We start from the raw sequence: 12,420 nt of genomic DNA, 5'->3' as shown, positions 1-12,420 counted from the left end.
AAACATGGTTTCTTAAGGAAGAGTCTGCGGGCCCAGGAGAGCTCTGGAACTGTAGCACAGGGGCTGAGTCCTCCTGGGGCCAGCCTCACCACCCCACTGTGCTGAAGTGACCCACAGGGGTTTTCAATTGGAGCTAGTGTGAACTCACCATGTCTGGTACCTCTACCCCAGCCACTGCAGCACCAGTGGCACTGGTGGAGCAGGGGCTGCTGCCCTGCCCCTGCAGTGACAGCAGGGTGGGAGCACTTGAGGGCTCCCCTTCCAGCAGCAGGATGTGCCCATCACTCAGTTCCGCTCCATGACAAACTGCCAAATCCGGGGAAAAGTTGCTTTTTCCATTTTTAGCCATTTTATTGCCTCCATGTGGCGATCCAGCCTCGGCAGCAAACACATTGCTTAAGGATGAACATTAGAGGCGTCTGGATAAATAAAGCTGGTGAGGATGCCTCGACACCTCCGGGTTTCACTGCTTGCAAGGGAGGAATGTTTTGTAAAGCTGACAATTCTGCTTTCAGTCTCTCTATCTTTGCAGGGCATGTCTTCCCCATGACATGACTGCTGTTTACACCCCACTCCACACAAACAACAGGTTTCCGGTGCTTCCAGCACGCTCCCAGCCCTGCCACCTGCACCAACAGGAGCCCTGCTGGGATCCCTCCATGGGGGACACAGGCACTGTGCTGCTGCGGCAGCGGACCCGGCACCACGGGGGGAAGGAGCCTTCCGAGAGAGGGCAGGAGGTTCTCCTCTCGTCACCCAGGGCCTCGCAGCACAGGGGGAATGACTGTGAGCTCTGGCAATGTCCTGCCCCCCCCTCCATCCCTGAGCTGAGCTCCACTGCATTTCCCTGCCAGCCTCACACCTTCCTCTCCTTTAGCTTTTCCCCACCTCCGTTAGCCCCTTTCAGGGTCCCACTGGTGCCCTCCCCTCAGTTCCTGGCTCTTCCCGTGTCGATCTTTCCCATCTCACCTCTTCATCACTCCCAAGCTCCCCAGTCATGTTGCTGAGGGGGGATTTACCAAAGCAGCAGAGACCCCCCAGCCTTGCCCAGCATTCACCCTGAAGCCCCCAAGTCCTGTCCCTCCGGGGCCACTTGGAGCTCATTGCTGCTCCTGGACAATGGTTTCCCCCAGGAAGTTTCTCATGCTCCTCCTTTCCCAGAGCCATGTCCAGCTCTGTGGGTGGCTGTGGCCAGGCAACACTCAGGACACAAGCACCATGGAATGGATGTGGAGCTTGTCCTCACCCCTTTCACCTTGCTTCCCCCAAGGCACTGATCACCCAGGCCATGAACTGACATCAGGCAAGAGCTGCTGCTGCCAAGGGGCTCCCAGCTCAGTGGGTTCACTGGGGAGGACCCAGCCCAGGGGCTCATCCCAAGCACAGGCACTGATGGGCAGGGAGGAAAAGAGAGGCTGTAGAAGTGTAGGGATCAGGAGGTTGTTACAGGAATACACAAAGAAAAGCTGTGCCAGGAGCACATGAAACTGGTGGGAAAAAGGGGAGGAATTAAATGCATACAGGAAGTAAGAAACGGGATGAAAGGTGGGATTCTGCCCTTGGTGTCTTCAGGTTGTAAGCAGAACAGATCAAGGTTAGAATTTATTTCCAGAGACAAACAAATCCCTACGGGCCAAAGTGCCATTGTTAATCCAGTTTTCTGTGTCTAATATGTATGTCCTTAACCACCTTTTGATTCTGGGCTGACAAACTGCACCCCCCTTTGTGCTGGGAACTGATGGCTGAGGGGTACCTGGGCAGGGGATCCTCAGTACCACAGGGGCTGAGCTGCTCCAGCCTCCTGGCCCTGGCAATGTCCTTGAATGCCTGCACGGAGCCTCCTCTGCAGGTTCTGCTGCCCGGGTGCCTCCTGGTTCTCCTGTCACAGCGGGAACTTGGGGCTGGAGGAAGGACACCTCCGTTCGGCAGCCAGGAAGCAGATGAATGAGGGATGCAGCCGAGCCAGACCCATGGGGAGCAGCAAGGGGGCAGGAAGGTGCGAGGATGGGACTGATGGTGCTCAGAGACCTGCTGCACATCCCCCAGGGCCACTGCAGGCACACACCAGCGGCACCCAGCCATTCCCAAACACTGGGAACACACTGGGACTGCCTCTTCCATCCCGCTCCAGGCAGTGCCAAAGACTCTGGCATCACCGAACAGCCATCAGCTCTCAGGTGGTTTTCCCTCTGTGCCTCCTCCTTGGTAGAGCCCTTGCACCATCCCAGCTCCTGCAGCCCCTCAGTTCATCACCACCACACTCAGCACCAACTGGCAGGTCTCCAGCTCTGAAGTGTGGGGCCTCCCATGGGCAGCAGAGCCCAGAGGTGCCTGTCAGAAGCAGGGTGGAAGCAGAGACTTGCTGAGGTGCCTTGAATTGAGTCAGGCTCCTGTTAGGCCTGGTTAATCAGCTGTAAATGCACCATGCTCCGAATGAGGCCAGAAGCAGTACATTCAATTTAGACTCTGACTCAAGCTACTTGGTCCCAGTTCTGAGCCTCCTGCCCAGCCCTGGCCGTGCTGCACAAACTCATTTGATTCCAAAATGCGTTTTTAAGCAGGATGGAGCAGTGCTTAGAAGCTAAATGGCTTCCCCTGACTGTAATCACTGCTAGCGGAGTCCCAGAATGAAAGGGATAAAGTCTGGGGTGGGGGAGGCTTTAATCTTGCTGAGTAGATTACAGAGATTACTGCAATTTAATCCTTACGTATCTGTCACTGACGCTGCAAAGACCATAACTGGAGGTGGGCAGGGGTGGGCTGGAGACTCCAGCTCCTGCCCCTCACAGCAGTGACTGTGCCACAGCCCTGCCCGTGCTGGGATAACAGCGGCTCCCACCAGGATAGCTCCAGTGGGCACTGACCCCAGCGCTGCAGGCAGCGGATGAGGACCCAGGTCGGGCTGAGCCTCCATCCCCACAGAGGAGGCAGCTGCTGTGGGACCTGGATCCTGCCCATGGAGCTGGGCACCTCCAGATGTGCTGGGGTTGGAAATGCGCAAAGGGCTGAGGATGAGCCATGAGGAGTGAAGGGGAAGGGCCCCACGGGTGAAGGTGACCTACAGGCTCCTTCTGTGCTGGCCCAGAGGACAGCTGGATCCTCCCTCTCTCCATCGCAGCATCCTTCTTGCCCAGCGTCACCTCCCTGGTGTCGGAGGGCTCCGGGTGCTGTGCCAGGTCTGGCAGCGTCTCGTGCCGAGGAGATGCCGTAGGAACAGCACGGACCTGAAGATGATGCAGTCGTCAGAGTTCATCTGCAAGCTGCAGCAAGCAGCAGCCCCGCAACCATGCCCCGCTCCTCATCATTACACCATCATGCACGGAGCTCTGCCAGACTCTCCACAGCATCTGCTTAGGTTAAATCTCATTATCATTCCTTGGGGATCACAGGGGCAGGAGCTAGTTCTCAAATAACTAGAAATATCTCTTTGGCTCACAGACCAACACAATTATATTTAACTGCAAATGAGGAATCTGTACTCAAACACAAGCTGCTAAGTTTTTTAAGGCTTGTTTTCGGTGTCGCCTCATGCTCAGCCGGGCTCTTGCACAGCTTTAGAACCACATCCTCACCTTACGTAAACGGGAAGGCAGAAAATAAGAAGCAGTCTGCCCCATTCACACTGAAGGGAGAGAACAGGGGAATTCGTACTCATTCCCAGCACTGCTGCATCCTCTGGCCCTGGGTGGAGGAAGACCTGCCCTCTTCTTCCTCATTGCTCTGGGGAGACCCCCTCCATATGCCAGGAGGTGTCACTCCCCACATTAGGAGCCATGGGTTGATTATAAAGCCACAGAAGACCAGGAGAGCAGAGTGTGGGGGCACCCCCCAGCCCAGGAGGGTCCCTGCAGTCACCCCAACACCACATCAACCCACCTGCACCACCTCCTGGGGGCTGCTGGGCATCCGACCGCGGTTCCTTCCTCTTCTGACCCCTCCTGGAAGAGCAACCCCATGGCTCTGGTGCTGGGGGACCAGGCACTGTGTGGGGTACCCAGCTCACCCAAGCTCTGTGCCGTGTACACAGAACCAGCCCATACAGAGAGCCTAAGCAACAGCAAACCCACTCCTGCCATACCTGCACTGCCAGAAGCCTTTACAGCCTCACCCACTGCCAATTTATGTGTCCTGACTGATCTCCTTCACACTCCTCACCAGGGGCAGGGGAGACCTGAACCTGCAAGGTCTCTCCATGGGGATGCTCGGTAGGGACCTAGCTGTGGCCTTGCTGGGCAGCCTGGGGAGGGATGCTGGGGCTGTACCAGACACGGGAGGTTGTGACAGGAGGAGCAGCAGAAGCTTCTGTGGCAGCTTTGCTCTAAAATTAACTTCTTTGAGAGCAGTTTCTGGTGCATTTCCACAGGAGCCTGAGGTGTGAGTGAGTGAAGCACACGAGTGGGAGCGAACAGGGGAAGTGCTCCCTGTGTGTGTGAGGCCCATCCCTCCAGCCCATCCTCTCCTGCGTGTCCCATCATGGCCCATGCAAGCCGGGGCAGTAAATGCACCTAAAGGAGAGGAGAGGCTGCATCTGCTTTCCTGTCACTCCATCACTCCAGCCTGCACTGGGCTGCCCCTCACCTCCCCACACCAGTGCCTGTGTCAGCAGCCATGGGCACCAACTGCCCAGCTTCACCGCACCGTGCCATGAGGAGCTGCGGGCTGGGGTGCCCCTGTTGCACCGGGGCAGGGCCTGTCGTGGCACACATGGCCCAGCATGGCAGCGCATAGCAGAGGAGCTGCAGGGCTGCATGGCTGGAGCTCTCCTGCGGGCGCAGCCGCCCGCATCAGAAGGCGCGTTTCCCAGCGGATGCACATCCTTCAGATGAGAAGCGCTCTCCAGCAGGAGCACTTTGAAACACCCTGCTTTCTATTTATAATGGGATTGAAAAGAGAGCAAAACCATTTAAGAACTTGAGGAATCAAAGCAAGTGTCCCCACATCACACCCAGCGCTCACAGCGATATCCTGATTAATGACAAGAAAGAGAGGGGAAACAATATTTAATCACACCCTGTTTATACTGGAGCCAAAAATCAAAGCACTGCATTCCTCTTTCATGAGAAAAACGAGGTGGGCATTTCCCCTCTGGTGATTAAGTTCTCCACTATGAGCACATCAATTTCCGTGATTTGGCATGGGGTCCTCGATCACACCACAAATGAGGGCTTCCTTAGCAACAAAATATTACAAACCCCGAGCCAGATCCATACACAAGACACCAATGTATATCTATCATTTTGTCTGGATTATCTCAATATGCTTCTCCTTGGGGAGCTGGAGATAAAGCAGCTGCAGCCAAACCACTGTTAACGATTGGCACGGCTGCAGCAGCCCTCAGCCAAGGAGACTGGCACGCTCCAGCCATGGGACAGGGCATGAGGGCTTTGGGGGCTGGATATGGGGGGCTGAATACGGGACCCCATTGTGCCGGCAGCGACCTCGTGGTGCTGTTGCTGGCCAGACCCGCAGCAGGAACCAGGTCCCACATCGCAGTGCTGAGGAGGAAGCACAGGGGTCTCAGAGCTGGCACTGGGCAAGGGGGTGACACAGACCTAGGGACCCCATCTCTGCTCCCAGCCCTGAGAAGTGGGCCAGGCATCGCTTCGCCCCATGACACCCACTTGCTCCGTCCTCTGCTTCCCTCCTGCCCACATTGATTTGCTCAGGATTCCTTGATTAATTAATCCCAGAGAAATGCAAGGTCTGTTAATTACCCATGATTAATTAGGGTGAACTTTTAATTGTATCCCTAAGCTGAGATGTGCCGTTCAATAGGTTCCATAATTAGTGACCCAGCAATCTCTTTAAACCAATTAGCCCAGTGCAACAAGTGGAACAAGCCGGTGGCAGAGGGCTCCTGTGCTGCACTGGCACAGTCGTGCTCTCCTGGGCTGCTGTGGCTCTGCCATGGGGCAGGCAGGACCCCAGAGCTTCCGAGTCCCTGGGGAGCCCCTCCATAAGCTGTGATGCCCCTGGTTAAACACACAACTCGGCCCCCATCTATAGAGCAGGGACACGGTGCTTGGCTGAGGAATAGCGTGCACAGGCAGCCCCTTGCCCTGCTCACTCTTCCCTATGATGCCTTCCATCCTTCCATCCCTCCATCCCTCCATCCCTCCATCCCTCCATCCTTCCATCCCTCCATCCCTCCATCCCTCTGCCTGGCACTTGCACAGCTGAGCAAAAGGCTCTGGCAGGCAGAAGAAAACTTTCTTGCCATTGACATATTTTCATCATCTGCTGCAATTTAATATCCAGGTCAGGAAGCAGATGGAGACCAGCCCAGTTCTCCTGACTAATGGGGACAGCAGCAGTTGCTGCTGAGTCCTTGTTTACCCAGTCAATTAACGGCGCAAACGCAACCAGCCACCGGCTCCCTCCTGCTCCCGCTCCTGCTCCCACCTCCCGCTGCAGCCCAGTGGGTTGGGAATGGGGCAGCACAGGGAGGGACTGGAGGAGGGTCCAGCCGTAGTGAAAGCCCCCCCGGACTCCAGCCTGGGGGGGCCACATCTCAGATACGCCTGTGGAAACGCTCCAGCTCGTGTCAAGCATCCAGAGATGTGGGGCTGCACTTGCCCCAGCCACTGCTCTGCCTCTTGGTGCAGCCACCGGCTGCCAGGCTCAGCAGAGGGGCACCAGGCCCCTGGCAGCATCCTCATGGGGACCAGGACCCGTTCTAATGCCCCACACCTCATCCTGCCTCCCGCTGACCAAGGGTCCCTCCCTGCCCTCCCGACACTGCCTCCCGTCAGAGCCGCCCGGGGCCTGGAAGTCATTAGTAATTAATTTGGTTTCTAATCCTCTCATCCAGCTGCTCCTTGATTTGATAAGCGAAAAATCTGCCGCGGCCACATGGTCTGTGCGGAATGTCCCCTCCGAGGCACTGGCAAGGACCGTGCCACCCCCTGCATGGCTCTTCTTGCGTCCTGCCCAGCCATGCTGTGCCATGCAGTGCTATGCCATGCAGTGCTGTGCCATGCAGTGCTATGCCATGCAGTGCTGTGCCATGCAGTGCTATGCCATGCAGTGCTATGCCATGCAGTGCTATGCCGTGCAGTGCTATGCCATGCAGTGCTATGCCGTGCAGTGCTATACCATGCAGTGCTATGCCATGCTGTACTATACCATGCTGTTCTGTACCATGCTGTGCCGTACGATGCTGTGCCATGCCCAGTTGCTGGAGGAGGTGCAGGGAGCATCCTAATGATGCAGGGACAGGACTAAAGTGCCCAGACCCCTGTCCCAGCCCAGAGTGAAGGGGCTGATGTCACTACATGCCCCCAGCTTGTCCTTTACCAGACCCGAAGCCAGACAATTCCCAGCTCTGTTTCAGGGCTGAGTTCAGGAACCACCGCACACCTCCGGGTGCCAGGAGAGGACCCTTCCCTGTCCATTTTCCCACTATCCCATATGGAGTGGGCACAGCCTCTGACGAGCCATGCTCCAGTGGCAGCAGCTATGAAACCTGCCTATAGCACAGCCATGGGGCCGTCCCAGGGGCTGCCCTCCATTTGCCAGCATTCCCTGGGCTCCGGGCCCTAGTTCTGCTCTAAAGCATCACAGCAGAGCAGGAGCCATGTACCCGGTAATGTCCCCACAGCCCCGCTGGCACCGCAGGCACCAGCCATAAGGTGACGGATGGAGCAGTGAGCAGCGGGGCTGCAGCACCCGGTGGGATGAGGGAACATCACAGATGAGAGGCCAAATCCTTCATTAAACCCCACATTAATCTCCAGGAGCAGCCATGTCAAAAATCATAGCAGCAAACCTGAATTGTGCAGCTATGTTTCAGCTGCACAGAATCAACCCTAGTTACGGTGACACAGGCAGGGCTGTGTGGGGCCTGACCCACGCTTACCCTGCTCCAAACCTCAGCTCGGGAGCTCGTCTGTAGGAAAGAACTGCAGATGTTTCTGTGGCAAGGGGCTTCCAGTGTGCAGGGCTGCTGGGGCTGGATGCAGAGGGAGGCAGCACACAGAGTGCCCCAGCAGAGGAGAGGCAGCGGGAGCAGGAGGTGGTGCTGGTGGTCCCTGGGCAGTGTCTGTGGTGGGCTCTGCTCCTGCAGCACTGCATCCCACTAGCATCACCAGCCCCTGCGCCTGCGCTGGGCTCTGCTCCATGGGGACTTGCTTTCAGCCAGAATGAAGCTCATCTCAGAGGGAGAAATCCTGTGCTTAAACACATTTTCCTTTCGGTTACATTCAAAATTAGACCCAGAGTGCCAAGGGAAACCAAGCGGGACCTTTTGTCCTATCCAGTGTGGGATCTGGGAGGGAAATCATTGCAACTTAGCTGTGAAAACCTGACTTTCTCACACAGGAAAAGCAGACTGCTGCTGTGCAGGAGAGGGTATCCTTAGGGCACTGCGAAGAGATGCGTGCCCAAAATCCAGATGCTGGACTCACAAGGCTGTGGTCTCTGTTCCCCCATAGACACGGCTGGAGAACAGTCAGGGGCAGAGTGGAACTTGCCTTTTGCTGCAGCAGGGGCAGCGGCACATCTGGTGTGGCTGGGGCACATCTGGCTGATGCGCAGCAGCCTGTGCAGGGCAGGGGTGGGTGCTTGGTTGGGCTGCAGCACATCTGGACTTGCTGGCACTGGGGTCCCGGCAGGTTGGAGCATGGGGCACCCCTGGGTTCCTGTCACAGGCAGTTAGTGTCACGTTAGGAGATGATCCAGAACAGGTTGTTCAGGGGCAAAGGAATTAAAATGGGAGGGAGAGTTTTAATTAGAGGAAGAAGTCAGAGCCCATAATGAGCCGGGTGAGTGACTGTCCGCTGTGGGGGATTCTCCATATGTCAAATGGCATCAATCAAGATGCCACTTCTTACACAGCTGCCCCTGTGAGGAGCAGCCGCTGCTCTGTCCCTGCGCCCAGGGCTGTGCTGTGCCTTGGTACGGCATCCCCTGCTGCACCCCATGGCACATGGGAGCAGGGACCGGGCCAGCCTGTCCTGTGCCTTGTGCAGAGTGGAACCAGCACCACTGCACCAGGCTCCTGCTCTGCGCTGGTGTCTGGGGGAGTCCAGGCGTGGGGTGGCTTCTTTGGGGCCCATAACCATCTCCTCTGCCATTCTCCAGGCTGATCACAGACCCTGTTAATCACTGCAAACACTTTAATTGTCCTAAATACAACACGAGGCGTTTCCCGGTGCGCTGGGGCAGGAGGTGGTGTCCGTGAGCAGGATGATGGTGAATGGGTCCCTTGGCCACGTTCCTGCCACATCTCCCTGTCCTGGGTGCAGGCTCCCACCCGTGCCGGGCAGTGCTCAGCAGACACCTCTGGGGGCTCCTATAGGAACATGTTTCATGCACGATTGTTCAGCAGCATGGAGGTAAAGGGGTTCATGCTCTGCATTCCTCCAGGATGCGGGTAGCTCCCCTGGAGATGAAGCTGCTGGGTGGGAACTGGAGTGCTGCCGTGCTGAGGGCCGGGCTGAGCCATGCGGGATGCATGGATGCAGCAGGAGTGATGCAAGGCTGGGGCACCCCCACAGGAAAGCGCCCCTCTGTGGTGTGGGATCCAAGGTGCTGCATGTCCCAGGGTCTCCCTTGCTGTCTGCCGTGCTGGCCCAAGGACCAGCCCATGAAGGGTTGTGTTCCCCATGGCTCCCTGCTCTGTGTCCCCATGCACAGGGCGTTCTCACTGTGCCAGCAGCTGAGCTAAACACTTTTGGCTCTATTCATTACTAAAACATTATGCAACTGGGTCGTGTTCCTGCTATTTTTTATGCATGAGCCAAGCAGCAAATCCCATTATTTAAAAAAACCCTGTTTTAGCTAGTGATGCACTAGACCACGCAAGTAAATGCCCAAAATAATTCCAGTTGACACCTTTATGAAGGCAGAGTGAAGTTTAAAGACTACACAAGCCTTTCATTTGTAATCTCGCATCCCTCCTAACTGTCTGCTGGGAGCTGCGCTTTCATCCCGCTCTTTAATCCCCCTCGCTGGCTGCTCCGGGGGGTGCAACCCCCACCTCAGCACAGCCCTGGGTGCCTGAGAGAGCCTGGGCTCTGCTCCAGCTCCGGCTCAGCTCCCAGGGCAGGATTTGGCCTGGAGACCCCCTGAGATGCGCTGCAACAGCACCCACCGCCTCCAAGCACCTGCAAAGAGCGCACAGAGCGGGACCTGGCCAGGGAGGGCTTCAGGGCAAAACCATGCAGAGAAATAGGGAGAGGCTGAGCTCCAGAGGGAGCCTGGGGAGCCCCCGGGCACTGGAGGCTGCGTGCTTGCTCTCAGAGGCTGCGGTTCATCACACAACCCCATCACTTCCAGCTAAATCCCACCCTTCAGCCTGACCTCGCTGCTTCAACAAGCAGGACACTGGGGTTTTTCTGACCATAAGAGAATTTGGTCGACCCCAGAAGCAGAGGATGGCAAACAAACCGTGATATAAATAACCTGGCCTTTGGAAGAAAGCATGAAAGGTAACCTAGCAATTAGCCCTTTTCTCGCCAATAAATTGCTGCCCTGTGGCGTCTGACCCCATGTTGACATTTCTATAACCCGTTTGCCACTGTTCATGTCTTAAATGGCTTCCAGTCACCCTAAATTTGGAGATTTTAATCCCGTGTATTAAGTCAGTGATTCTTAGTCCTTCAGTGATTGTGTTTTTATTGGCTTTGTAAATCAGAGCTACCCACGTCAGCGGCCACGGTGAGGGGAGAGGCACTTGTCTGTGAAATTGGGTTGACACAGGCCATTGACCGCGGTGATGGCGGGTGATGTGCGGGGCTGGCCGGACCGGTCACTCACCCCGGCAGGTTATAACGTACCAACGGGGAACCTCATCACTGCTGCGGCACTCCGGGGCTGAAGGGGAGGGTGGGTGCCTGCTGCCCTGTGCTCGCTGCCTGCTGCTCCTGCGCCAGCATCCCCTCGCCACCGGGACAGCCCTGACCTTGAAGGAGAGGAGCTCCCGGACTGTGCCATGCACCGTTTTTAAGAGCTATTGCCATTATTTAACTGGCTTCAGGCTGAACATCGATTCCTGCAGAGCTGTGAGCACCCCCGGGAGCACAACCTGTAATTAATATGTTTGCCAGCCCACGCTGGTGCTGCTCATGAACCAGCATCAGCACCAGCTATGGTGTGCGTGGGCTCAGTGAGCAGCACCTGAGCTGCACCCCGGTCCCTGGAGAGGGGACAGAGGATCTGGGGGCACCACAGGACCAGCAGCTACAAGCCTGGCGTAAACAGTGGCTGCGCAGACCCTGGCACCAAGGCACAGCTCCAACGGCACCGTGCTCCCCAACACTGGCGCCGAGGCACAGCTCCACCAGCACCGTGCTCCCCAACACTGGCACCAAGGCACAGCTCCAACGGCACCGTGCTCCCCAACACTGGCGCCGAGGCACAGCTCCACCAGCACCGTGCTCCCCAACACTGGCACCGAGGCACAGCTCCACCGGCACCGTGCTCCCCAACACTGGCACCGAGGCACAGCTCCACCGGCACCGTGCTCCCCAACACTGGCACCGAGGCACAGCTCCACCAGCACCGAGGCACAGCTCCACCGGCACCGAGGCACAGCTCCACCAGCACCGTGCTTCCCGGCAGCACCCCTCGTAAATGTGTGTCTGAGCAGTGGCTGGAGACGTGGAGGAGAGCTGTGGTTAACGGGGTGTGCGGAGGGCATGGCAGCTGCCCCAGCCTGCTCTGCCGGGAGCACAGCGAGGGCTGGCGGTGGCTGCGATTTACACACGGGGCTGGTGCTCAGTGCTGAACCTCCTCACGCTTTCGGGATGTGCTCTGTGGAACAGGAGGGATGGGACCAGGAGCTGAGAGCAGCTCAGTTTGGACTGGGAGGACCAGCACTGGGGTAAGGGTCTGGCTCTGGGCACCAGAGCTGGGCTGAGCTGGGCAGGGTCTGCGGTCTCAGGTGCAGGATGGCCCCTGGGTCTGCTGCAGGTGCAGCACCCGGAGATGGTCCATGTATAGATAAGGTACCCCACAGCAGAGGGTTCTATATTTAACAGGCCTTCACAAGAAGGGCCATGAGGGTCCCTGTGCCACCTCGTTCTGCAGATCCTTGTCTGAAGCATTTGCTTATCACTGTGGAGGTGCTCGGTGATGCTGCAGGGTCTGCACTGTGCAGAGCACCTTGTCTCTGCTGGGGAAGCACATCACGGGTATCTGGGAGTAGTAATTCCTGGTAGAGATGAATAACGTCATGAGCTGTTGAACACGTGTCAGATGACCTTTCCCTGCACTCCCCACGAAATCCCGTTACTCAGAGAGCGGAGCAGAGCTAAGAACTCCCTAACAAAATCATTGTACTCTGGGCTTCCCATTCATCACACGGCTGCTCAGCAGCCTCTGTGGCTGTTAGAGGATCCCCCAGCCTCCCCTGGGGAGCACCCCTCCCTTTCTGCTCCTGTCCTCCAGCTCTGCAGGCCTGGGGCTCCCTTTCCTGCT

General features: G+C 57.2%; 1 long non-coding RNA gene across 1 annotated transcript; it reads left to right on the top strand.

The window, feature by feature from the left end:
* Positions 1-66: 66 nt before the first annotated feature.
* Positions 67-466, top strand: LOC133210010 (uncharacterized). The gene is made up of 2 exons (XR_009724831.1): positions 67-185; positions 233-466. It is a non-coding gene; the product is annotated as an uncharacterized LOC133210010 (long non-coding RNA).
* The last annotated feature ends 11,954 nt before the right edge of the window (positions 467-12,420 follow it).

Source organism: Neopsephotus bourkii, unplaced genomic scaffold (assembly GCF_033783945.1).
Source record: "Neopsephotus bourkii isolate Nb327-2 ecotype Australia unplaced genomic scaffold, CSIRO-AGI_Nbou_v1 NB_384, whole genome shotgun sequence".
NCBI classification, from domain to species: Eukaryota; Metazoa; Chordata; class Aves; order Psittaciformes; family Psittacidae; genus Neopsephotus; species Neopsephotus bourkii.
This window is presented reverse-complemented; position numbering and strand designations above follow the sequence as displayed.